General features: G+C 41.7%; 2 long non-coding RNA genes across 16 annotated transcripts in view; one reads left to right on the top strand and one right to left on the bottom strand.

The window, feature by feature from the left end:
- LOC123383719 overlaps positions 1 to 24,890 on the top strand; it is a 43,779-nt gene that overhangs the window by 11,917 nt on the left and 6,972 nt on the right. Inside the window, exons 2-3 of the long non-coding RNA XR_006593782.1 lie at positions 5,837 to 5,943; positions 23,215 to 23,281. This is a non-coding gene — a long non-coding RNA (uncharacterized LOC123383719). The remainder of the gene's footprint in view (positions 1 to 5,836; positions 5,944 to 23,214; positions 23,282 to 24,890) is intronic.
- LOC123383718 overlaps positions 21,517 to 24,890 on the bottom strand; it is a 44,019-nt gene continuing 40,645 nt past the window's right edge. For all 15 annotated transcript variants that reach the window (XR_006593779.1, XR_006593781.1, XR_006593776.1 and 12 more), the window contains one exon: positions 21,517 to 24,376. This is a non-coding gene — a long non-coding RNA (uncharacterized LOC123383718). The remainder of the gene's footprint in view (positions 24,377 to 24,890) is intronic.

Genomic DNA, 24,890 nt, shown 5'->3' with positions numbered 1-24,890 from the left:
AGCGACATCAGTGTTTTGAATTCCATGGAAGGCTGAAATGAGGGCACATGCTCCGACATGGATGTGTTGTAAAGTTAGTGTGATATATAGGGTTAGGTGTAGGGTGAGTGTTCTAGTTAGGGTTACCATTAGGTTTAGGGTTAGCTCCCTGGAGGCTCTGGGTTGTTACCCCAGAGCATAGCAGGTGTATCTCCAAAGGGCTGAGTGGAGTCACAAGGGTGTGTGCCGGTCAAGATTATTCTATGGGTTCCAAGGCTAGACATATGTATGTGCCACCCTTACTGTAGGCGACAGGAATCCTCCAGTGCAGCTGCCCTCTCGCTTTGGAAATGACATGGTGATATTCCACGTTCCATGTCGAGTATTTCTTCATCAATTCTGGAACCCATGTGCATGCTGTTATTAGAAAATATACAAATGTGTATTTTCTGATGGAATGATATCTCCCTTGATGTCTTTGCGGTGATGTCTTTGCTCTTTTATGATTGTATGAGTATCAATTATTTACTTTAGGTTTTCAGTGTTTTTTGTATTGGATTCTCTCAGGTTGAGCACATATATGATTACAATTGTTGTATCTTTCGTTGGATTATACCTTTTTTCATTATAATTTCCTTCTTTCTCTCTTCTTAGAGTTTTATTTTTAAATGTATTTGTTTGATATAGGTATGGCTACTGCTGTTTCTTTTGATAATTTACTTCTGTAATTACTCTCTTGTAGGTAGAGAATAGATAGGTCCTATATTTCATTCATTCTCTCACTCAGTGCCTTTTTTTATGAGGAGAGAGAGCTCGGGTATGGGAGGGCTGGGGCCTTTTTTTATGAGGAGAGAGAGCTCGGGTATGGGGGAAATGGGGGAAGACAGAGAGCAAGAGAGAGAATGAGACTCAGTATGTATCTTAAGTAAGTTCCTTGCTCAGTGCAGAGCCCAATTAGGTCTCATTCCGATGACCCTGGCATCATAGCCTGATCCAAAGTCAAGAGTTGAAATCTCAAGTGATTGAGCCATCCAGGCGCCCCTGTCACCCTGTGCCTTTGATTTGAGCATTTATCCTGTTTCCTTTCAAAGTTATTGATAGACATATACTTGTCCTTTTATTACTTGATGATTGTTGTTTCTGAATCTTTCTGATCCTTTCTTCTCTTTCTCTTTTTTATGGTTTGCTGGGTTTCTTTAGTACCACAGTTGAAATTGCTTGTCTTTATAGTCTGCATATGTATTGGTGGTGTTTGATTCGTGGTCATTATTAGGTTTGTACCTAACCACTTGTGCATATAGAAGTCTATATTTAGTTGATAGTTGTTTAAGTTTGAACCAGTTCTTTACTCCTCTCCTCCCCGTGTTGTAGATATGTAGTGTCATATTTCAAAACCTTTCATATCGCGAATACTTTGGCTGATGTTTTATAGATGTACTCATTTTTATTGCTTTTGCGTTTCGCACGTTAATAGTGTCACTTTAGGTGTTTCTTTTCCACTTAAAGTGTCTGCTTTAACATTTCTTTCAGGGGTGGTTTGTTGGTTGTGAACTCGCCGAGTATTTATTTGGGAACCCCTTCATCTCTCCTTCCATCTGAATGATAGTGTTGTGGATAGACTCTCTGGCTGCAGATGTTATCCATTCAGCACCTGTACCATACCGTGCTGCTCACTTACGGTTTCAAAGTTTCTTCTGAAAAACATCCAGTGATAACCTTATGGGGCTTCTCTTGTAGGTAATTGTCATCTTTTGTTTTTTCTGCTATTAAATTGTTTCTTTATCACGACATTTTGCATTTTAATTCCTATATGACTTGATGTGGATCTGCTTCTGTTGAATATCTTGGGGGTTCTTTGTGCCTCCTACTTCTGGATCTGTTTCATTCCCACATTAAGGACGTTTTCATCTATTGTGTCTTCAAATAAATTTTCTGGTTCCATTTCTCAGAGTTTGGAGAATGAGAAATAGGGCAGAAGAGACCTATTGAAGGTTCTCTGATGAGTCACTGTTTTTGCATGTGTGGAGGGTAGATTTGGGATTCAAATGAACAACCTACCGTTAATTTAAAAGAACTAGAAAAAAACAACAATCTACCTATGTCCAATGTTCTCAAAAGGGAGGAAGTAATGCATATGAGAGTGGAAACCAATGAAACTGAGACCATGAAATCAATAGAAAATATGAAGAAGGTCAACAGTGGGTTTTCTGAAGAGTGAAACAAAAATTTCAAGATTATACGTATACTATGCTAAGACAGAGAGAGGACCCAACTCAAAATAATTATAAATAAAAGGGCAGACATTACACCTGATACCAAAGAAACATAAAGGAGACAAAGAGGCGACCATGGCTAAATTAGATGCCAGCAAACCGCCTACATAGAAGAAATGGATAGGTTCTTAGAAACACACAACCTACCAAGACTGTATCAGGAAGAAATAGAAGGTTTGCACAGACCCATTAAAGGAAGACTGCATCAATACAAGAAGATAACCAAAGTAAGTAAATTGAATCAGTAATCGAAATTCTCTCAGGGAAGAAAAGCCCAGGACCAGGTAGATTCACTGGTGAATGTGACCAAACGTTTGTAGAAGAAATAACAGCAGTCCTCTCACTGATTCAAAAGGAATGAACACCATAAACTCATTTCATGAGACTGGAATTACCCTGGTAGGAAGCCAGAAAAGGATACTACCTGAACAGAAAACTATAGGCCAGTATTCCCATGATGAATATAAATGAATAATTCCCAGTGATATACAGGCAAACCAAATTAACCATCACATAAAAAGGATCATTGACCACGATGTAGGGTTTTTCCCTGTAAAGGAAGGATGTTTCAGAAATGAAAATCAATAAATATGACCCCTCACATAGTTGAATGAAAGAAAAATCGTCCAGAAACCAGACTCAACTATAAATAGCAAACGGAGGATTACTAGAAGGGAGGTGGGCAGGGGGATGGGTTAAATGGGTGATCGGCTAAGGAGGGCGCTAGTAGTGAGGAACACTGGATGTTGTATGTAAGTGATGGATGACTACATTGTACTCCTGAAACTAACATTACACTGTATGTTAACCAACTAGAATTTAAATCAAAACATGGAAAAAATACATACTAAAGAAATACATAAATAAAGTTAACAAAATAAATACATTTTTTAAATTTTTCTTAATGTTTATTTTTGACAGAGAGAGAGAGAAAGAGAGAGAGAGAGAGACAGAGAGAAAGAGAGAGAGAGAGAGAGAGAGAGAGAGAGAGCATGATCAGGGGAGGGGTAGTGAGAGTGTGAGACACAGAATCGAAGCAGGCTCCAGGCTCTGAGCTGTCAGCACAGAGCCTGATGTGGGGCTCAAACCCATAGACCATGAGATCATGACGTGAATCAAGTCGGACGCTCAACCAACTGAGCCACCCAGGCGCCCCATACATTTTAAAAATTAAAAAGAAAACTGCTGTGACTATGTCAATAGATACACAAAAAAGTTCTGAGAAAATTTGGTATCCATTTGTGCTAAAAAACTCTTTAAAAATTCCCCGTAGAGGGAACATATCTCAACATAAGAAAGGCCATGTATGTGAAGCCCATATCTAACATCATACTCTATAGTGAAATTGTGAAAGATTGTCCTCTAAGATCAGGAACAAGACAAGGATGCCCTAGATATGAGAAGGGGTTGGGTGATGCAGGCTTCTGGTTATGGAATAATAAATTATAGATAGAGGATATAGCATAGGGAACATTGAGAATGGTACTGAAATAGTGATGCATGGTGACAGATTGTAGCTACACCTGTGTTAGCGTATCAGAATGTATACACTTGTCCAATCACTCTGTTGTTCATCTGAAACTAATATAACATACTGTATCAGCTATTCCCAAATAACATGATTTTTTAAAAAGGTAAAAGAATGAAATAAAGTTCAGTGTAAAAGAACTTGTTAATATCTAATCAAGAAATACATTAAAGTTCCAAACTAGAAAGTCACTATATCACATCCTGTAGCTTTCCTATACACTAACCAAATTATCTAAGAAGAAAAGAAAACAATCCATTTACAATAGCATCAAAAACAATAAACTGTATAGGAATAAATTTAGCCAAGGAAGTGAAAGATCTCTCTACAGAAAACTATAACACCCATGTACTGAAACGGAAGAAATTCAATTTGGATGAAAGAAACAGGAGAACACACAAGTCAGTGAAAAGCCATCCCACGTCTGTGTTTCAGAGGAATTAATATAGATACAATGTCCATATTACCCAAAGCCATCTAGAGATTCAGTGCAATCTTTATCAAGACTCCAATGCAATTTTTATGCCATTAGAAAAACATATCCTAAAATGTATTTGGAACCACAAAAAGACCCCAAGTAGCCAACGCAAGAAAGAACAAAATGGGAGGCATCACACTTCTCGATTTCTAGCTGCATTCTAATACAAAGAAATCAATTATGTCACTGGCATAAGCACACACACAAGACAATGGAACGGAAATTGAGAGCCCAAACTAAACCCTTGCATGAACAGTCAACTAGTATTTGACAAGGGAGTCAAGAATACATAGTGGAGAAGGGTATTCTCTTGAATAACTGGGGCTGGGAAAATTGGATATACACGTGCATAAGAATAAAGCTTAGCACCTTATGTTATACCACTCCAAGAATTAACTTGAAATGGATTAAAGATGTAAATGAATAGTATGGAAACAAAATTCTTCCTCATCGTTTCCGCTCTTACTATGCCAAGACGGAGCTGTTGAGGTGGTGAAGGGCTGGGTGGAAAGTAGTCCTGGACATAGAAGACTGTGTGTGTGTGGAACAGACTTTCTTTAGTAGTCTGGAATTATCCCTCTGATTCTTTAAGACTAGCCACTTCCTTCCCCACATTTGCAGACACAGCTAGTACCATGCTGCCAGCAATGCACTGCTTTGCCTCCTCCAACTCTTAGAAATTCTAGGTGGGACCCAGTGGGAAGGGTGGAGTTTAGAAGCACTGATGCTTCCCTGTTGAAACCAGGTGGAGAGGAAGGAGACAGGTGCCATTCGGCTTCATTGGGGTTCAGGTATGTTAGTGTTGGTGTTGGTGTTGAATTTTTCACCTTTTACCCTAACACATCTCAAAAGTTTAATTCCTGTCCTGCAGGTCCACGTGGTTTCCAGGATATTTCCTCCTTTCCCAGAAGTGCCCTCCATGTCATACCCCGTGGTCTGACATTTATCACCACCCATGGGCTATGGACCACTCCCACCTTCTCCAAACTGGGGTCCTCTGGGACCTCACCTTCCTCCTCCACCATGTGGAAAGGTGATATAACTAGTATGAGTTGACTTATAAAACACGTTGTGTCTTTTACTTGTTATGTGTTTGGAGGAGATGCATTGATGGCACCACAGGGCTTTCAGGTCAGCCTGAGTGAGGACGTTGTAAGGTTCTTCAAGTTTCTCAGGACATGCATGAAATGGGCAGTCATTTCCACGTAGTGAGCTGGGCAACACATGTCTCTGATAGAGAAGGAAAGAGGCCTTATACGTGCTGACAGACATAGCATTCCCTAGGATGTAGCTTGTACAGAGACCATGTGCTGGGCTCTCTGAGGGATGAAACACACCCCTAACATACTTTCTAGCGAGTTGAGACCTGAGCTGTTCACAGCTGCTTGATTAGTTAAAAAACGCCTGAACCAGGGCCCTGTAAACCTTCCTCAAGGGACAGGATCAGATCTCCCTCTTGTCCTCAAGGGTCACCCGAGGCACGTGGAAAACGCTCTGTCCCTGGTAAGGGACCCGAGAGTGTGAATGAGTTGAATATAATGAAACATGTTCAGGATGGTTTGTTTTTCTTCCACACAGTCTATGCAACCTCCATCCGCCTCCATCCTTTATGAGACCTAAGACGTGATGCAGCTCCAATGGGAAATATCAGTTGTGTCTCTACCAAGGATGCAGAAAAAGACAAGGTAAATTCTGTTGCCAGTTTCAGTTGCAATACTTTCTGGAAACTTTTATCTGGCCTTGTCTGTTTTTTGGGTTCTTTTTGTTGTTGTTGTTGTTGTTTTTTTTTTTTTTTTTTTTTTGGTCTTCTGGTGTCTTTACTGTTTGATTTATGTCCTCACAAGCCTCCCGGCTTCTCCAATGTAACATCATCATGTTAGCTAGTGCCTCTGGACGCCACAAGTGCATAGAGGCTGAGGACCACCTGGCTCTCACTTAGTGTTTGTGGAAATAACTTGAGGAGGATGACACTTCACTGCACCCTCAAGTCTTCTGGAGCGTCTGACTCCTTCCACACCTTCTTTACACGGGATTATCCTGATTATTTTCAATTTTTTCCTTTTTCAGTGTAGGCCATGAATGTGTTCAGAATGTCTGCTATGAGCCTCATGACTGGAATTGATAAAAACTCTTTCCAACATTATATTGTGTGCTTTGTGCAGTGCTGAGGGTTCTTAGAAAAATTTCAGAATTCATTACTGGTCCTTCTGTGTTGGCAAATGTACGATAGAGAATTTCTCCAGTTGTCCCCTAGGTGGAAATACTCTGAATTTTCAGAAGTGGCATGTGTAATAAAAAATGTACGTGGAACTGCAGAGAATCAGTGATTACTTGCAGGGCCAATACCTCACAGAGTTCTCCAGTTGTGTTTATAGGAGTAGGTTCTCTTGTGTCCCGGGAGCAGTTGTAATTGGTACTTTGTCTCATGATACCTTATGGGAGTTTTTCACCTGAAATTGAGACATGTTTGTGTTCATTCTTTTACGTAGAATTTCTACCTCCCTTTTACAAAGGCACAAAATAGCTCTGCAACTCATGTTGTATTTAAAAGCTGAATTACCTGTGAATTAAGATAAACATACTTGAGACCAATGAATATGCACAGGTAATGTGTTTCCCTCAGAAAACTCATATCCAGGCCCCAATGCTGGACTCCAGGAATCCCCATCTCCTCAGAGGTCTTTGTGGCCTTGCACAGAAGATGTGTTTGTAAGGGAGGGAAGCAGAGTGAGGACAGGCATGGGATCACAGGTAGAGCTTTGACCTTGGGGTGGCCCTGGATCTCTGTGTGGTTCTGGTCATTTCTTTCATTCCTTCATGTTCTGTCTGTTCTCAATGTGCAAAGAAAAAGTCTGCAGATCTGGTGGAAGAGGACACCAGAGAGATCCTGGACACAGATGCCTGCCTCTCTGGAATACTTTCCTTTATTAGACTCGCATTACTGCCATCAATCTTCTAGAACAGGACTCCTTGGCTTTCTGCATTTTTAAACATGGACAGTGATGTGTGGTGATAGTCATTTTTCCTTGTGGCATCTGGTACTTTCAGGATATATGTGGGACCTCATGGAAGGGTGGAGTTTTCTGACACTGATGCTCTGTTCTACTAGAACCCATGAATGAACAAGGGGCCAGGTGCTGACACCTGCTTCATTGTGTTTCAGCTCCTGTGGGCGTTCTGCTTCTGTCTGTCATACCAACACACCTGTCACTTCTGTAGGTCCCTATGGATGCAAGAGGACCTCCTTCTTTCCCAGGTCCACCCTGCACAGATACAATTTATCACTGTTCATGGGCTCTATGGGCTGCCTCCAGCTCCTTGATGGTGGGACAGGACCCACCACCTCCACCTCGACTATTTGTGAGATAAACTGAGCTGTATGAGTTGACATGTTCAGCATGTTCAGTTTCTATGTTGTTGAGTCTTTGAGAGGATGGAGAGATGGCCTCACACGCTTTGTAATGCAAGGGTGCTGCTGGATGAGGACACTGTTAAGATTCCTCAAGTTTCTCAGGACATACATATGTTGGGCTGTGTCATTTCCATTACTGAGATGGGCTGCATATATCCTTTGTGGAGAAGGAAAGAGTCTTTTAATAGAAAAGCAGGCATATCAGTCCTGCAGATGTGCCCAGCACACAGTCCATGTCCCTGGTTCTGTGAGAGATGAGGCAAACCCTTACCATCAGGGGCTTCAACTGTCCTAATGGGGAGAGAGTCACATGCGTTAAATTACATGGAGCTTCTGGTCTACAATAATGGCAGCTCCAGTAATGGGTCCTCAAGTACAAGAGACGGAGACATGAAACTCGTGGAAATGAATTGGAGACTGTGCATGAGAAGGGAGAGCTGAGATGGTACAGAGAGGAGGGTGTTGGACTCAGTGAGATGGAGTTGGAGACCATTTGTGGCAGGGCCCACAACCTGGGCAGGGAGAGTGAGCGCAGGGTGACATCCACACAGAGCTGCTGTATGGGTTCAAGGATAGTTCATGCAGGTATCATCTCTGAAATGTCATTGTGGCCAAAGTGCACCTAGTTCATTATCTAAATAAAGACTGTTGTTTCCCTTGGAGGTTCTCCTGAAGGTTCTGGATCCTTGTGAAAGAATGCCCTGGAGATTTGTAGTTTACCTTGGTTCTTATGGGATGCTTGTCTGCCTAAGTTTGTGTGCCTCTGTGAGACTAAATGTGATGAAAGGTTGTAGATTAGCTGTGTGGCTTCCTTGGCCTTCAGCCTGAATAAGACTCTTAGCAGGGAATTCAGGGTTGACCAGGAAACGCCCCTGCTGGAATCTTGTCACCACACCCCTGAACCTACTTTCATGACGCTGCATGAAGGTGTACATCTCTGAAACTTCCCTCACAATTTCCAGAGGCACTGCCTGTGATCCTGCTGTCTCAGCCCTAATGCCAGCTCTCAGTGGGGCCATCTCAGAGCCTCAGCATTGTAATCTGAGAAGCAGGAACAATGTTGGTCTCTGAGGTCAGTGCGATGAAGAGGTGGTTAAGCACATAAGGAATTTGTAAAATGTATGGGATGAGTGTGCATTCACCCTTCTCAGGGTGGAAATGAATGTATCTGCACACAGAAGATCATCAACAGATGTTCATTCAGTTTCATGAAACTAAAGGTATAATGCCTGAGGTTGGGAGATTGGCAATTCCTGTTTCCAAAGATACAACAAAGACCCCTGTGTTTTTTCTATTAAAATTCAGGTCCTACTTTACAAAGAAGGAAAAGATAAGTATGAGAATGTGTATATTCAGGCATCTACATCTAAGATCTGAGGTAGACATACAAATGCAGCCACACAAATATGTGCTCATCCAAGGCCACAGATGTATTGTAGAAGACAAAATGCATAGAGGAGAACAGAAGATCCCTTTGCAATAAGTCAAAATCACTTTGACGTAGAGGACAATCCGTTTGAAATTTGGAGAGGACACTGAACCATTACAAACCAGCTATGGTTATTATATATTTAGAGATGGTGTCTAATCTGCCCCTTGGTCTGAATGCTTTCCCTGCCCACCCTGTCCACTCCACTTTGTCCTTCCTAATGTCCCCTAATACACTTGTCACAGTTGTGTTTCTGTGTCAGCGTCAGCTTCCAGGAAAATCAACACTCATTCCCCATCAAGCGTACACTTTGGGGTTCCTGTATATGCAGTCAGCGAACACATAGTATGTACAGGATTGGTGGAAGAAGACAGATCATTCTTTGGGGTTGTAATGCCTGGAAGGGACCTATAGTTCCATCTGAGGAGTTGGATACATCCTTTAGGGAGATCTGGTGATGGGGAGAACTATCTGTAGATAGATCTATCTGTAGATAGATACTCATGAGTACATGGCGTGCGTGCTAGTTGATGGGGTTCGTGCTGATGAGGAGGACAGGTATCTGTCTCCAGGAAAGGGTCTCTTCCGATGATGAGGAATGGATTCAGGAGACCGGTAAGGAGGCCCTGCATTAACTCAGCTCTTGTGCCCTTGTGCACCTTACCAGCTCCCCCCAATAGCACCAATCTAGGTGGCCTCAAGGGGGCAAATGGCGCAGCTTTTGTGGTGAGTCCCACATGATGTCCCACAAAGCTTCCCCTGTTGCCTTATTGAGGAATCGGGAGGGCAGAGCTCCATGGTCTGAGATAGGTTCCTTGGTCACCACCCAGGAGAGTTGTGGGTAAGCATATGGCTCCTTCTACATCGGCCAAGCCAATCCACTTTGCCCTAGGCACCCCGAAACCTCTGAGCCCCTTTTTCCTCCCAGCTTACGGAAGCAGCCAGCCCTCCAGAAGCTTTTGGGTCATGGATTAGCCACCAAGGGTAAATGTCTGGCTGTCCACATGCTGCCAGCATTGCTCTAGCAAATGTCAACATGAGCAGCTGCTGTACAGGGGATTCTCCTCCATTGTGATCAGGGCCTGGGACAAAACAAGACATGAGAGAGGGAGAGACAGGAGTGCCCTGTGCTCCTGGACAGGGCTGCATGCACAAAGCAGATATCCTGAAGCCTGGGGAGAGGTGGAGAAAGAGACAGGCAGGGAGAGAGACATTGAATTTGTGATAGGGGAATTGGGCAAGTCCTAGAGAGTGAAAGGAAGAAATAGAGAGTGATGTGGTTAGAGATAAAGAGAGACAAAGAAGAAGTACAAGGAGAAAGTAGAGACCTGGTCCAGGAATGTGGATGGGATGAGATGGGCCAGGGGAGAGGGGATGTATGAATTGTCTCTGAGTGCTGGGGCAGAAATGGCAGGTATCATGGGCATCAGTGTTGTGTGACTCCAAGACTCCAACATCCCTGGGGCCAAGCTTTGCAGAGGCTATTGCATTTGAAAAGATGGGTATCCCTCGTTTCTCCTGGAATTGTGGGGGCACAGTTTCATGTTCTGTCATGGGGAGGGATGTCTTGAGGGAGAGTGTGCTGCTCTTTGGCAGGTAAACACTAGAGCCGCCCTGTGGGGAGGGAACCCGGACCCATCTCCCTCACTTCCCCAGGCCCTGTTGGATTTCCCCGCAGCTCCCTACCAGCTGGTCTTCCTCATGTTCTGAACCCAGGCATCAGGCATTGTGTTGCCCCCAGATCCGGCAGTCTGGACCTGGCAGAGTTGAACTGCTGATATTGATAAAAAGTATTTGACAAGAAGGTCCATATTCTCCCTCTGGAGCTAGTGGTGTGCATCAAGATCGTGGGTTTTTATCCTCCTGTCCACTGCCAAACTGAGGATCCCAGATGGTAGGTGAACCTTTTAAAACACCATAGTCTTGTCTTACATCAAATTCAAAGACATTTTCTTGTCCCAGCTTTCTTTTAATTTTGAAGAGATGGCAATTAGTAATTGAAGGCATAATGAATGGTCCTATAGGAATTTGACCTATATGACTGATGGACATTATTTCATACAACTGTGTCACTAAAGCACATTTCATTGGAAATATTAGCCAAGGATACATACAATAAATTCATAACAGATGTGTAGCTCCCTGTAACTTGCATTCTGACCCTGACACATATGTGTCATCAAAGATATTATTAGTGACTATTCAGATAAGCTCTCTACATCAAGATGGTGATGTTAGAGAATCTAGTATAAATGGAATTTCACAGATTCTAAATTAGGAATGATTGTTTTTAATTTATAATGTTTCTGTTTTTCTTTTTTGGAGAGAGCCTGAGGGAGGGAGGGGGGAGAGAGCAGGAGACACGGAATCTGGGGCAAGCTTCAGGCTCTGAGCTGTCCGGACAGAACCTGACGCAGGGCTCAATCTCATGGACTGCAAGATCATGACCTGAGGGGAAGTCGGATGCTTAACTGACTAAGCCACCCAAGCGCCCCAGGAATGATAGTTCATTGGCAAAAAAAGATAAATTAAAGATAGCGTACAGGATGTCAACTTTTCATTGAAATATTCTTCACACATTTGTTGTATTAGTTTTAGGCATACATTGTAGTCATTCCATATGTCTATAAATTATGTTGTACTTCAGCACAAGTGTAGCTATCCTGTGAAAGCATGCAACAATATTATTACAGGATTGACTCTATTCCATTGGCTGTCTCTTGTATCCCTAGGACTCATTCGTTTCATAGCTGGAAGCAGTTATCTCCCTCTCAAAGGTGTCAATTCTTTATCTAACCTAACTACTCTGGTGGTAAACACAATTACTTGCTCAGCATGTGTAAATTGGCGGTCTATTTTTCTGTGGACATTGCTTAAAACATTACAAATGATGTCATTATGTTAATAAATTCTGTTTCATTCTTCACTCAAAAAAAAAGGAGAAGGAAAAGATTTATTTGTGTCCCAGGCCCTGTCACTAAAACCCTTCCCATTGTGGAGAACAGGCGGAGTTGCCCAGAGCACCTTCAGTCCCTCAGCTGAGCGACCAGGGCCGTCAACATTGCAGGAATTCCCATGGTATCCAGCAGAGAGAGCTCAAGCACCACAGACCTGGACGGGCGGGCTCCTCTGCCTAGGCAGTGATGGCCAGCAGAGGGCGCACCATCGGCTTTTCTGACCCAGGGCACTTCAGAGCAGGAAGGGCTGCTGCTGCTCCCAGAGGACACAGGGCCTCTACAGCTGTCTCAGGACAGAGAGCAGAGCTGTGTTTCCAGAGGGTTCTGCCGCCCGCCCCAGGGGAGACCTTGGGAGCTTAGCAGAAACTTGGCATCTCCTGAGTCGCCAGAGAGAAGCTGCCTTTCCCCCTTTGTGTGTGTATGTGTGTGTGTGTGTGTGTGTGTGTGTGTGTGTGTGTGAGTGTGAGTGTGGTTAACTTCAAGTTTCTTAGCTTTGTGGTCAGAAAAACTGCTTGGTCTGATCTCTGTCTTTGGGTACCTGTTGAGGCCTGCTTTGTGACCTAGAATGTGATCAATTATGGAGAATGCCCCATGTGCACTTGAAAAGAATGTGTACTCTGCCATTTTAGTATGGAGTGTTCTGAATATATCTGTTAAACCCATCTTGTCCAGTGTGTGATTCAAAGCCATTGTTTCCTTGTTGAATTTCTATTTACAGGTTCTGTCCATCGATGTGAGTTATGTGTTAAAGTCCTCTAATATCGTTATATTATTATAAATGAGTTCTTTTATGGTTGTTGTTAAATGTTTTATATACTTGGTGGTTGCATGTTGGGGGCATCAAAATTTATAATCATTGGATCTTCTTGTTTGGTTGTCCCCTCTAGTATGAGATAGTGTTTGTCTTCATCTCTTGTTACAGCTTTATTTATTTTTTAAATTTAAGTCTTAGTTGACATACAGTGCATTCTCGGATTCGTGAGTAGAATTCGGTGATTCATCCCTTACATACAACACCCAGTGCTCATCACAAGTGCTCTTCTTAATATAGGTCCCCCATCTAGCCCAGAACTGACCCATCTCCCTCCATGAACCTTCACTTTTTTTCCTCTATCATTAAGAGACACATGTAGTTTGTTACCACTCTTCTCTTTTCCTGCCCCCTTCCCATGTTTTCATCTGTTTTGTTTCTTCAATTCCACATGAGTGAAATCATATATTTGTCTTTCTCTGATTGACATATTTCACTTAGCATAACACATTCTAGATCCATCCACATCGTTGGAAATGGCAGGATTTCATTCGTTTTGAAGCTGAGACATATTAGATTGTATATACATATGTATGTATGTATGAATATATATATACAAACACACACACATGCATATACATGAATACACAGACACACACATACACAGACCCCACAACTTCTTTATACCTTCATCACTTGATGGATACTTGAGCTCTCCATAATTTAGCTACTGTTGATAAAGCTGCTATAAATACTGGGTGCATGCAATTTTACTACTAGGTATTGACCTAAAGGGTACCAAACTACAGTCTCGATTTTAAAGTTTTTTTGCCCGATATAAGTATTGGTACTGGGTTTCTTTTGATATTGTTGGCATGGAAAATGTTTTTTCATTCCCTCCATTTAAATCTGCAGGTGACTTAAGTCCAAATAAGGCTTTGTAGGCAGTACCTAGATAGGCCTTGTTTTGTTTGTTTCTTTTCTTTTCTTTTTTCTTTTCTTTAATTTTCTTTTCTTTTCTTTTCTTTTTTTTGTCCATTCTGACCCCCTATCCAATGTCTTTTGATTGGAGCATTTAGTCGATTTACATTAGAGTAATTATTGATAGGTATATATTTAGTGCCCTAATAGTTGTTTTACCATTGTATCTTGATGTTTTCTCTGATCCTTTCTTATCTGTAACAATTTTGGTCTTTCATTTCCACTAAAAGAGCCCAATTTATATATTCTTTTCTTTTGACTGGTAGTATATTTCTTTACTTATTTTTAATATTTCTTCTTTTTTAAAAGTTAACCCCAAGTTAGTTACCTTATAGTGGAATACAGTTTCAGGATTAGAATTTAGTGATCCGTCAATTACAAAAATATATCCAGTACTCATCCCAAGTGCTGTCTCTAATGCCCATCACCCATTTAGCCTATACCCCTATTCAGTAACCCTCCAGGAACCCTGAGCTTCTTCCCTCTATTTAACGGTGCCTTATCGTTTGACTCCATCTCTGTTTGTATCTTATTTTTGCTTTCCTTTCACTATGTTCTTCAGTGTTATGAATTCTCTCATCTGTGGAATTTAATATGATGTGTGTCTTTCTCTGACATATTTTGCTTATAATAAAGTCCAGTTCACTCCACGTTGTTGAAAATAGCAAGATTTCACTCCTTTTGATCGCCGTGTAATATTCCATTGTATGAATATACATCTTCTTTATCCATTCATCCGTCAATGGCCATTTGGCCTCTTTGCATAATGTAGCTATTGTTGATAATGCTGCTATAAACATTGGAGTGTATGTGCCACTTGGAGTCAGCATTAATGTATCCTTTGTGTAAATACCTAGTAGTGCAATTGCTGGGTCCTAGTGCAGTTCTGTTTTTAGTTTTTGTAGCGAGTCTCCATACTATTTTCCAGAGTGGCTACACCATTTTGCATTCCCACCAGCATTGCAAAACTTTCCCTTTGCATCCTTGCCAACATCTGTCGTTTCCTGAGGTGTTAATTTTAGCCATTCTGATAGGCATGAGGGGATATCTCATTGTGGGTTTGATGTGTATTTCACTTATGAGGAATGAGGGTGAGCATCTTTTCACGTGTGACCAATCTAGATGTCCTGTTTGTTAAAGTGTCTCTTCATGTCTTTTGCCCATTTCTTCTCTGGATTATTTGGTTTTTGGGTGTTGAGTGTGATAAGTTCTTGATAGATTTTGGATACTAACCCTTTATCTGATATGTCACCTGCAAATATCTTCTCCCATTCCATTAAGTTTCCTTTTAGTTTTCCTGATTGTGTCCTCTGCTGTGCAGAAGCTTTTTATCTTGAGGTCCCAATAGTTTATTTTGGTTTTATTGCCCTTGCTTCTGGAGAAATGACAAGCAAGAAGTTGTTGTGGTCAGGATCAAAGAGGTAGGTTGCTTGTTTTCTCCTCTAGGATTTTGATGGTTTCCTGTCTTACATTTAGATCTTTCATCCATTTTGAGGTGTGTGTGTGTGTGTGTGTGTGTGTGTGTGTGTGTGTGACAGAGAGAGAGAGAGAGAGAGAGAGAGAGAGAGAGAGAGAAGTTTAAGAACATAGTCCAGGTTCATACTCCTCACTGTCCAGTTTTCCCAGTACCATTTGCTGAAGAGACTCTTCTTTTTCCTTTGGATATTCTTTCCTGCTTTGTGAAAGATTATTCAGCCATATGTTTGAGGCTCCATTTCTGGGTTCCCTATTCTGGTCCTTTGATCTATGTGTCTGTTCTTGTGCCCGTACCATACTGTCTTGATGATTGCGGCTTTCTAATGCACCATAAAGTCCAGAGTTGGAATGTCTCCATCTTTGTTTTTCTTTTTCAACATTACTTTGGCTCCTTGGGGTCTTTTCTGATTCCATACAATTTTAGGATTGTTGTCTCTAGCTCTGTGAAAAATGCTGGTGTTATTTTGATAGGAATTACATTGAATTTGTCAATTGCTTTGGGTAGTATTGACATTTTAACAATATTTGTTCTTCTAATCCATGTGCATGGGATTTTTTTTTCATTTCTTTGTGTCTTCTTCAACTTCTTTTATAGACGTTGTATGGTTTGTTCTTTTAATTTTTTTAATGTTTATTTATATTTGAGAGAGTGAGCGAGCAAGTGACAGTGCATGAGTGGGGGGGGGCAGAGAGAGAGAGGGAGACACAGACTCTGAGGCAGGCTCCAGACTCTGAGCTGTCAGCACAGAGGCCGTCAAGGGACTCAATCCCACAAATGCAGGATCATGCCCAGAACCGAAGACAGCACTTAACCGACTGAGCCACCCAGGAGAACCTCTATTGTTTTAACTGTACTGATCTTTTCCCTCTTTGGTTGGGTTTATCCCTGGGTATTTTATGGTTTTCAGTGCAGTTGTAAATGACATCAATTCCTTGATTTCTCTGTTGATTCATTACTGGTGTATAGAAATGCAATCAACTTCTGCATATTGATTTTATATTCTGATACTTTCCTGAATTCCTGTATCAATCCTAGATGTTTTTTGGTGGAGTCATTCGGATTTTCCATGGAGAGTATCATGTCTGTGAGCAGGGAAAGATTGATTCCTCCTTGCCAACTTGGACACCTTGTATTCTTTTTGATGTCTGATTGCTGAGGCTAAGACTTCCAACAGTATGGTGAATAAAAGTGCTGAGAGTGGATATCCCCATCGTGTTCCTGACCTTAGGGGGAAAGCTCAGTTTGTCACCATTGAAGATGATATGAGCTGTGGGACTTTCATATCTGGATAGTCTCATGTTGAGGCATGATACTTCTATCCCTCCTTTCATGAGGTTTTTTTTTTTTTTTTTTCACCACGAAAGGATGCTGCTGCATTTTGTCAAACGTTTATTCTGCATCTATGGAGAGGATCATGTGGTTGTTATCCTTTCTTTTATCAATGTGATGTATCACATCAGTTGATTTGCAGATATTGAATCTATTGTGCATTCCAGGAACAAAATCCACCTCATTGTCCTGAATAATACTTTTTATGTATTGTTGGATCCGGTTTGCTACTTTTTGTTGAGAATATTTGCATCTAGATTCATCAGGGAAATTGGTCTGTAGTTTTCCTTTCTGGTGGGGTCTTTGTCCAGTTTGGACTCAAGGCCATGTTGGCCTCATAGAATGAGTTTGGAAGTGTTCCTTCCATGTCCCTGGCCATGACCTTATCTTGTTCTTTCATTTGGGATGCATTCCTCTTGTCTTGGCATTTTGGTTGAGTATTTGCCTTCTCTGTTACCAAAGCTCATTATGTTACCTGCCTCTGAGATGAATGGCTTTATGAAGAGGAGATCATCAAGTGTCCAGGGCCTGGCACATCACGGAGTGTCTGTGGTGTGTGTTGCATGCACTGTTTTATGTTCTGGCTGCACTATCCTTCAAGCCAGTTGTATGAGCAATGTATGGTCCTTGGCCACAATGTGGTGAGACTTATCTAGGTCTGCTCCGATCTGCTTGTTAAATGAGACTTGAAACGATTGCCACTAGAAGTGAAGCATAACTGTCTGGTCAAGAGAGGTGGTCTGGTCATGGGCTTCCACTGGTGTTCTGGGGAATGGGCCAGGTCCATTGCGACAGAGGCAAGCTTCAATGACCTAGGCCAGTGTCGCCAGAACACAGGAAGTTGGGGCTGGTGTAAGCAGCTTAGGCACCCAGTGTGGAGATTGCCTTGTTTCCAGCATATGGCTCTGTGGTTTTTTTGCTGGGGGGGAGGTGTGCAGAACAGGGAAATGGTGCCACGCAGCCCACCTGTCCTAGCTCTTTGTCCCCTCATTGTGAACACTGCTTCTCAGGGATGTTCTCCCCGATCAGTGTATAATCTCTCCAGTGTGTGCACCAGGCGTTGTACAGGCCACTGTTTCAATGCCATCTGACTGCAAGTTGTTGGCTTCCTTCTTTTCAGGAGTAGGCCAGTGCCATCATGGCTGTATCCCAGCCAAGACTCTAACCTTTGAAACTCCACATTCTCGGGGTGCCTGGATGGCTTGGTTAAGTGTCTGACTCTTGATCTTGGCTCAGATCATGACCTCTTGGTTGTGGGATTCTCTCTTTCCCTGTTGTCTTGCCCCTCTCTGGCATGTGCTCTCTTTGTCTCTAACTTGAATAAACTTTAAAAAAAAAGTGGCATGGAATACCTTATTTAGGCAAGACTGCCTCTCTGAGGGGAATGGCAGGGATCTATCAGTTAAATTTCCAGTACTGACTAGGAAATTATTTGCTGACCGGTGAAAGATTACATTCTTGCAGGAATGAAATTAGGTTTAGTGACATGTGGCTTTTACGTAAGTAACTCCATGATGGGCCTGTGATTTTTCTTAATATTCCAAACCCAAATTTTTACACATACATTTTTTCATTAAATGTATAGCCCTAAATAATATTTTAGCCATCTACTGCCGGCTCAAAGATCGTATCCTGTGAAACTCTGACCATCTCCTAATCATAGTTGAAGATCGACTCTGTGGCTCTAAGATCTTTGTGGCTCTAAGTTACTTTGATCTATGTTACTAAGATCTTTGTGAGTATAGGTTACTGCTGGCCTTTTGAAGTCTTTGACGCAGAGACCCCCAGCCAGGTTGCTGACCCATCTCTTAGGCACAGAAGCACCCTTTTCACGTCACCCCGCCCTAAAGCCTTGTCTTTCCCTCTGGTACTTGTGGGACTTACCCTTTGGCAAGTCACATATCCTCATGCAAACATGTCAGTGTGGACCAGAGAAAGCTGCTTGCCTGTGACTCCCCCTTCATGGTCACATCTTATCCTTCTGAAACCCTTTGAACTCCCTATCGTTCTTCCAGTCTTTGAATATCTCTTTGATTTGGAAATATTTGATTCTCTTATATTCCTGCTAAAAGTATACGTGAAAATATTAAAGCAAGGGTTCTTTACAATAAGTGAGCCAGTCACAATGCTTCATCTGTCCGCGTGTATGTTTTTATTTTTGACAATGTTCAGGCATGATGTGACGTACATCCTGTAAAATCTGAGAATCATTCATGATCTAGCATAACCACCTTTATGGAAAGCCATTCAATGACATGCTCGTTCAAGATCAGAAAAACACTTAATTTACATACCACATAATAGAGTGGTATATACATACGTTATTATCGTAAAATATGTAAAGCTAGATGTTTGTAGGAAGTGTTTATCATGCATTCAGTTTTCTGTACCATGAATGCTATTATTTAAATTAAACATTAGTAAGAACAACAAGAATAGGTACATGGCCATCACTAGTAACTAATACTGGAACTGGTTATATAATGTTATGTGTAGAAAAACCATGATTACTAATAATCTAGTCTCTCATGATGGGTTTCAAGTACCAAAAAAAAATTGGGAAGATAATACTGAGTATCCACATACATCAGACTGTTTTCTCACTATTGATGTCATAATGGTTGGTACATGATCACAATCAAGGTATCAAAGAGATATGGTAGTATGAAGTAAAGTTTATATTTGTATTCAGATTGCTTCGGTTTTAACCTCTCCTAGCCCAGACTCATCCCAGCTGCCACATTACAGTCATCCTGTCTCCTTAGGCTCCACTTGGCCATGACAATTTTTAGATTTTTCCATATTTTTCATAAGGTGCAAAGTTTTGAGGATACGTTGGTACAATGTATTTTGTAGAATGATCCTTGGCTGGGATATGTCTAACGTTTGTTCAAATGCTTAAGCCAGAGTTATTGTGTTTTGGAGCAGAAGATCCAGAGGCATAGTGCCATCCATAATTATCACTTCACATAAAGATTTACTCTGAATATTGCGGTCTTTTTTGGTTCCATACAAATTTTAGGACTGTTGTCGTTCTGTGAAAACTGCTGTCAGTAATTTGATGGAAATTCCATTAATTCTGTCAATTGCTTTGGGAAGTATAGACATTTTCACTATATTTGTACTTCTGATCCATGAGTGCGGAATGTCCTTCCATTTCTTTGTGTCATCTTGAATTTCTTTCATCACTGTTTTATACTTTTCTGAGTATAGGTCGCTCACCACTTTGGTTAGATTTATTCATAGTTATCTTATTTTTGGCATATGACTGTAAATGGGACTGTTTTCTTAATGTCTCTTTCTACTGCTTCCGTATTGTCTACAAATGCAACAGATTTCTGTACAATGATTTTGTATCCTGTGACATTGCTGAATTCATTTATCAGTTCTAAGAGTTATTGGGTGGACTCTTTAGGGTTTTCTATATATAGTGTCATGTAACCTGCAAATCATTTCATTTTGTCTGCTGGATGTGGCTAGGACTTCCAGTAATTTGTTTACTAAAAGTGGTATGAGTAAACATCCTTGTTTTCTTCCTGACCTTACAGGAAAAGCTCTCAGATGTTCCCCATTAAGGTTGATTATAACTGCAGGGTTTTTATAGTTAACCTTTATGACGTTAATGTATGTTTCCTGTAAACCTACTTTAGGGGGTTACATGCATGAACGGATGTTGTACTTTGCAAATGTTCCTTTCTGCATGTATTGAAATGACTGTATGGTTCTTTTCTTTTAACGTTTATTAATTTTGAGAGAGGCAGAGCGTGAGCAGGGGAGGGGCAGAGAGAGAGGGAGACATAGAATTCGAAGGAGGCTCTTGGATCTGAGCTTTCAGCACAGAGTCTGACGCGGGACATGAACTCAGGAATCATGAAGTCATGACCCGAGCTGATGTCAGAGTGTTAAAGGATGAGCCACCCAGATGCCCCGATCATCTGGTTCTTATCCTTTCTCCTGTTGATGTATTGTATCACATTGATTGATTTGCGAATATTGAACCACCTTTGTAGCTTGGGAATAAATCCCACTCAATTGTGGGATATATTTACAGTTGTTATATCTTCTTTTTGGATTGTACCATTTACTGTTATAGACTGTCCTCCTCTGTCTCTTGTTATGTACTTTTTTAAGTGTATTTTTTTCTGATACAAGTATTGTTACTCCGGCTTTCTTTTGACATTCATTTGTGTGATGTTTCTCGATCCTCACTATCATTCTTGAGGTGTAAAGTGGGTCTCTTGTAGGCATCTGAATCTGTTTTGTTTTTTCATCCATTCTTACTCCCTACCTCTCTAGATTGGAGCATTCACTCCATTTCCCTCAAAATTGATTGATATGTATATATGTATTGCCATTTTATCGCCTGTTTTGTTGTGGTTTCTAATGATTTTCTCTGATCCTTTCTTGCCTTTCTTTCATGTATTGCTTATTTTTTTAGTGATATATTTTGATTTCCTTATCTCTATTCTTAGCATATGTATGACTGGTTTTAGGATATGGCTGCTGTTAGATGTTTATGTAACCTCTTCTGCATTTAGCAGTTTGTATTAAGTTGATGGTCATTTACCTTTGAACCCATTACTTTCTCCTCCCTAGGTTTTTGGTAGATGTTATTATAGTTCAAATCCATTTCTCTGATTTCTTTAATAGATTTTTTTCCAGAAATGTTCATTTTTTACTTGAATTGTGTCTTCTACCTCTATACTGTCACTGTTGGTCTCTCCTTTCCATTCAAAGAATCCCTCTTAATATTTCTTGCAGGACTGGTTTAGTGGTACAAACTCCTTTAGTTTTTGTTTGGGAAAGTCTGTGTCTCCTTCATCCTGAAAGATAGCCTTGCTGAATAGAGTATTCTTGGCCGCTGATTTTTCCATTCAGCACTTTGAATATGTGATGTCACTCACTTCTGGCTTGCCAAGTTTCTGTTCAGAAATATGTAGCTAGCCTCATGGGTCTTCCCTTGTAAGTTAAGGACTGTTTTGCTGCTTTTACGAGTTTTTCTTTATTCTCACCCTAATTTAAGTTTGTTTACAGTAGGTTTGTGTGTTGGCCTGATTTTGATGGGAGTTCTCTAGTCTCCTGGATGTGGATGTTTGTGTCCCTCCCCCAATTAGGGAAGTTTTCAGCTATTGTTTCCTCAAATAAATTTTCTTCCCCCTTTTCTCTTCCTTCTGGACTCCTACAATACGAATACTATTATCTTTCCTGTAGTTACTGAGTTCCCTTAGTCTCATCTCACGTTGCAGAATTCTGTTCTCTCTCTTTGGTTCAATGTGATTCATTTCCATCACTCAGTCTTCGAGGGCACTAGTTTGTTCGCCTGCTTCTTCCATCCCTCTGTTCATTCCAGCAAGCATGTTTCTCCTTTATTGTGTCCTCAATGTCTACTGTGTTATTTCTTATCTCTATGTCAGGGGTCTCACTCTTCTACTCATTTCACAACTCCAGTGAGTATCCTTATGATAATTCCTTTAAATTCTGTATCAGGTATGTTACTTATATCTCTTTGGCTTAGATCTCTGGCTGTGGCTTTGACTAGGTCTTTCATTGTAGATAAAACATCTCTGTGTGCCCATTTTGTCTGTCTCTCTGGCTCTATTTCTCTGTGTTAAGAAAGTCAGCTGTGCCTTCTGATCTTGAAATTAATGCCGTTATGAAAAAGAGGTCCTGGAGTCCTCAGCAGTGCACGTCTCCATTTATAGGCCCTGGACCTTCAGGAGGATATCGTATGGGTATTGCTCACTCCCTGCTGTTGTGTCTGGGTTACTTTTCCTTTCAGTGCAGGGGTCTGCACTGATTGCGTGTCTGTTGTGGGCTCTGCTTGCTCTCAGTGGTGTCAGTGGGACCCAGGCAGGCCAGCTGAGTCAAGAATCAGCATGAATACATGTGTCTCCTGTGGCCTAAGCATTGTGTGAAATGCCATGTTTACGTTGCGTCTCTACACAGGCAGGGACGTGGCTATCACTCATCCTTCTGGATCACCCGGTGCTGGGTCGGCTGACCTCCAAAGCACCAGGATGTAAACTCAAGGGAATTCAGCCCCTCTGGGTTTTAATGCCAAATGTTATGGAGGTTAGTCTTCCCTGTGTCAGCTCCCCTGTGTGAGGGCTCACTTTCTCTGCTCCTTCTGCAGGCAGCCAGCCTCCAACTTTCTGACCTTCCTAACCTTCCTGCTGCAGCTTCTATTTAGGTGTGGAGTTTGTTGTGCCAGTCTTGGATCCCTCGCTGGTTCATGGACTTGGATGTGGATGTTATGCAGTTGAAAACATGGGACAGCGTGAGCTCAGGGTCTGCTATTATTAATTTTTTAAGTGTATTATTTTGGATTTTTGAGACATGGGCAGACAGACTCATCTCACCCATGCACTTCAGGATTAGAAAGGAACGTTCCCACATTTGCTTCTAGTATTTTGTGCTTTGAAACTCTCTTTAATGAGGTATAATTTACATCTAACAAAGAGCCTCAAATTAAAGGGTATAATTTGATGAGACTTGTTCTCATGGATACAGCACCATGAAGTCATATGGTTGCTCTCTAAAACTTAATCATGATCCCTTTGTGTCTAGCGCTAATGTTGCTTTTGGAGTAAGGACTTTTTTTTTTTTTTTTATGTTTTCAGATATCAGCCAGGTGTCTGAAGAGCTGCACTAGGGTACCTACCTCCTTTTCGGATAGACTGTATTCCCGTAAGTATTGCTGTCAATCTACCTTTGGACTTTATCCTGTGTTGTATCTTTCAGTCTGTTCACTTAATTTTGTTGGAGTACTTTAATGCTGAGGGATGCATAGTTGGATTGATTTTCACTAAATGGTACGAGCTGCAGTTCCAATCATGACAGAAAGCACGTGCTTCCTGTGTTAGGTCCTCAAGAGTAAGGCAGATACCCTGGGCACTTGAGCTGAGTATGTCACTCTGTCTTTTTGCCAGCCCTCTTCCCTTCCCTGGGAGACAAGGGTCTCGTTTTGGTCACACAGAAATGTAGGTGAAGTCAGCAGAGAAGGGTCCCTTCTCTTCTCTTCCATTTGTCTCTCAAACTCCCTGTCACTACCTTCTGCCAGTCCCTTTCCCTGACTCAATCCCCCAGGCCTACTCCTCCACTTTAGCCATGATCAGGGTGTCCTCCAGCTGCTGGCCTCTGTTCTGGCCATCGCTCAGTGAGGAAACTACAGCAGGATTATGTAGTTCATGGGTTTGATCAAGAAATCTCTGCTCCTCAGAGTCCTCCTACAAGTGGTGCTGTCTGTGGAGACCTGGCATTCTGGGCATGGGTCTGACCCTCACTCCTCTACCACAGTCACTGCTGGTCCCTCATCCTTCTCCACCATTAGAACTCAGCCATTTCCTAAGGACAGATACCTATCTGACCCCAAGGCACCATGGAGTCAGGGAATATTTCCAAAATAATTGAGCATAAGCACCCCATCAATCTAGATATAGGTAGTTCCCATCGCCCCGGAAAACTCCCTCAGGCTCCCCTGCACAAAGGGTGATCTTGCTTCTATCCTCTCTCACCACCATTTCTGGCACTTTGTTTCCTGTGTGTACAGGAACCCCACTGTGTGCACTCAATGGGGAGAGAGAGTAGATAGCCCTAGAAGCAGACGCTGACACAGAGACAAAACGATGAAACGTAGATTAGGGGACAGTAGGAAGGACAAAGTGGAGGGGACAGGATGGGCAGGGAAAGCATTCAGGTAGATCTGACACCTTCTGAAAATGTATATGCAAACACGATTGTCTGTCACCGTGCACAGTCCTCTTCAATTTCAAAAGAGTTGTCCTATAAGGCAAAGAGATTTTGGTTTATTTCCCTGTGGTCTTATGTTTTCCTACATGCATTCTGTGTTCTGTAGTTTATCTGTGGCCTCAGATGAACACTGTAGTGTGTGGCTGCATCTGTGAGATTATGTGTAATAGAAAATGATTGTCTTCAGATCTAGGTCTCTGAATGTACACATTCTCATAATTATCTTTTGTTTCATTGTGTGGCAGGGCCCGAATTCTAATAGAAAAACGAGGGACATTGTCTTATTTTTTAAAACAGTGATTCCCACTCCCTGGGCTGAGTTGTTAACAGTCTTAGTTTAATGAACTCCCGTGACCATCTTTTTTGGAGGATCATTGTGTGGAGAGATCTTAATGGAAACTGTGAGAAGTGTGAGGGGACCCTTCCCGGAGATTTTGCAGACGCTTTATGCACTGAATGTCTTCTTTTTCTCTTGTTCTTAGAAACAAATATTACCTCTGTTTTCCCAGATAACACAGCTGTCATAATATTGTGAGAGAAGTTTGAG

The sequence above is a fragment of the Felis catus genome, unplaced genomic scaffold, assembly GCF_018350175.1.
Source record: "Felis catus isolate Fca126 unplaced genomic scaffold, F.catus_Fca126_mat1.0 Un_scaffold_67, whole genome shotgun sequence".
Lineage (NCBI taxonomy): Eukaryota > Metazoa > Chordata > Mammalia > Carnivora > Felidae > Felis > Felis catus.
This window is presented reverse-complemented; position numbering and strand designations above follow the sequence as displayed.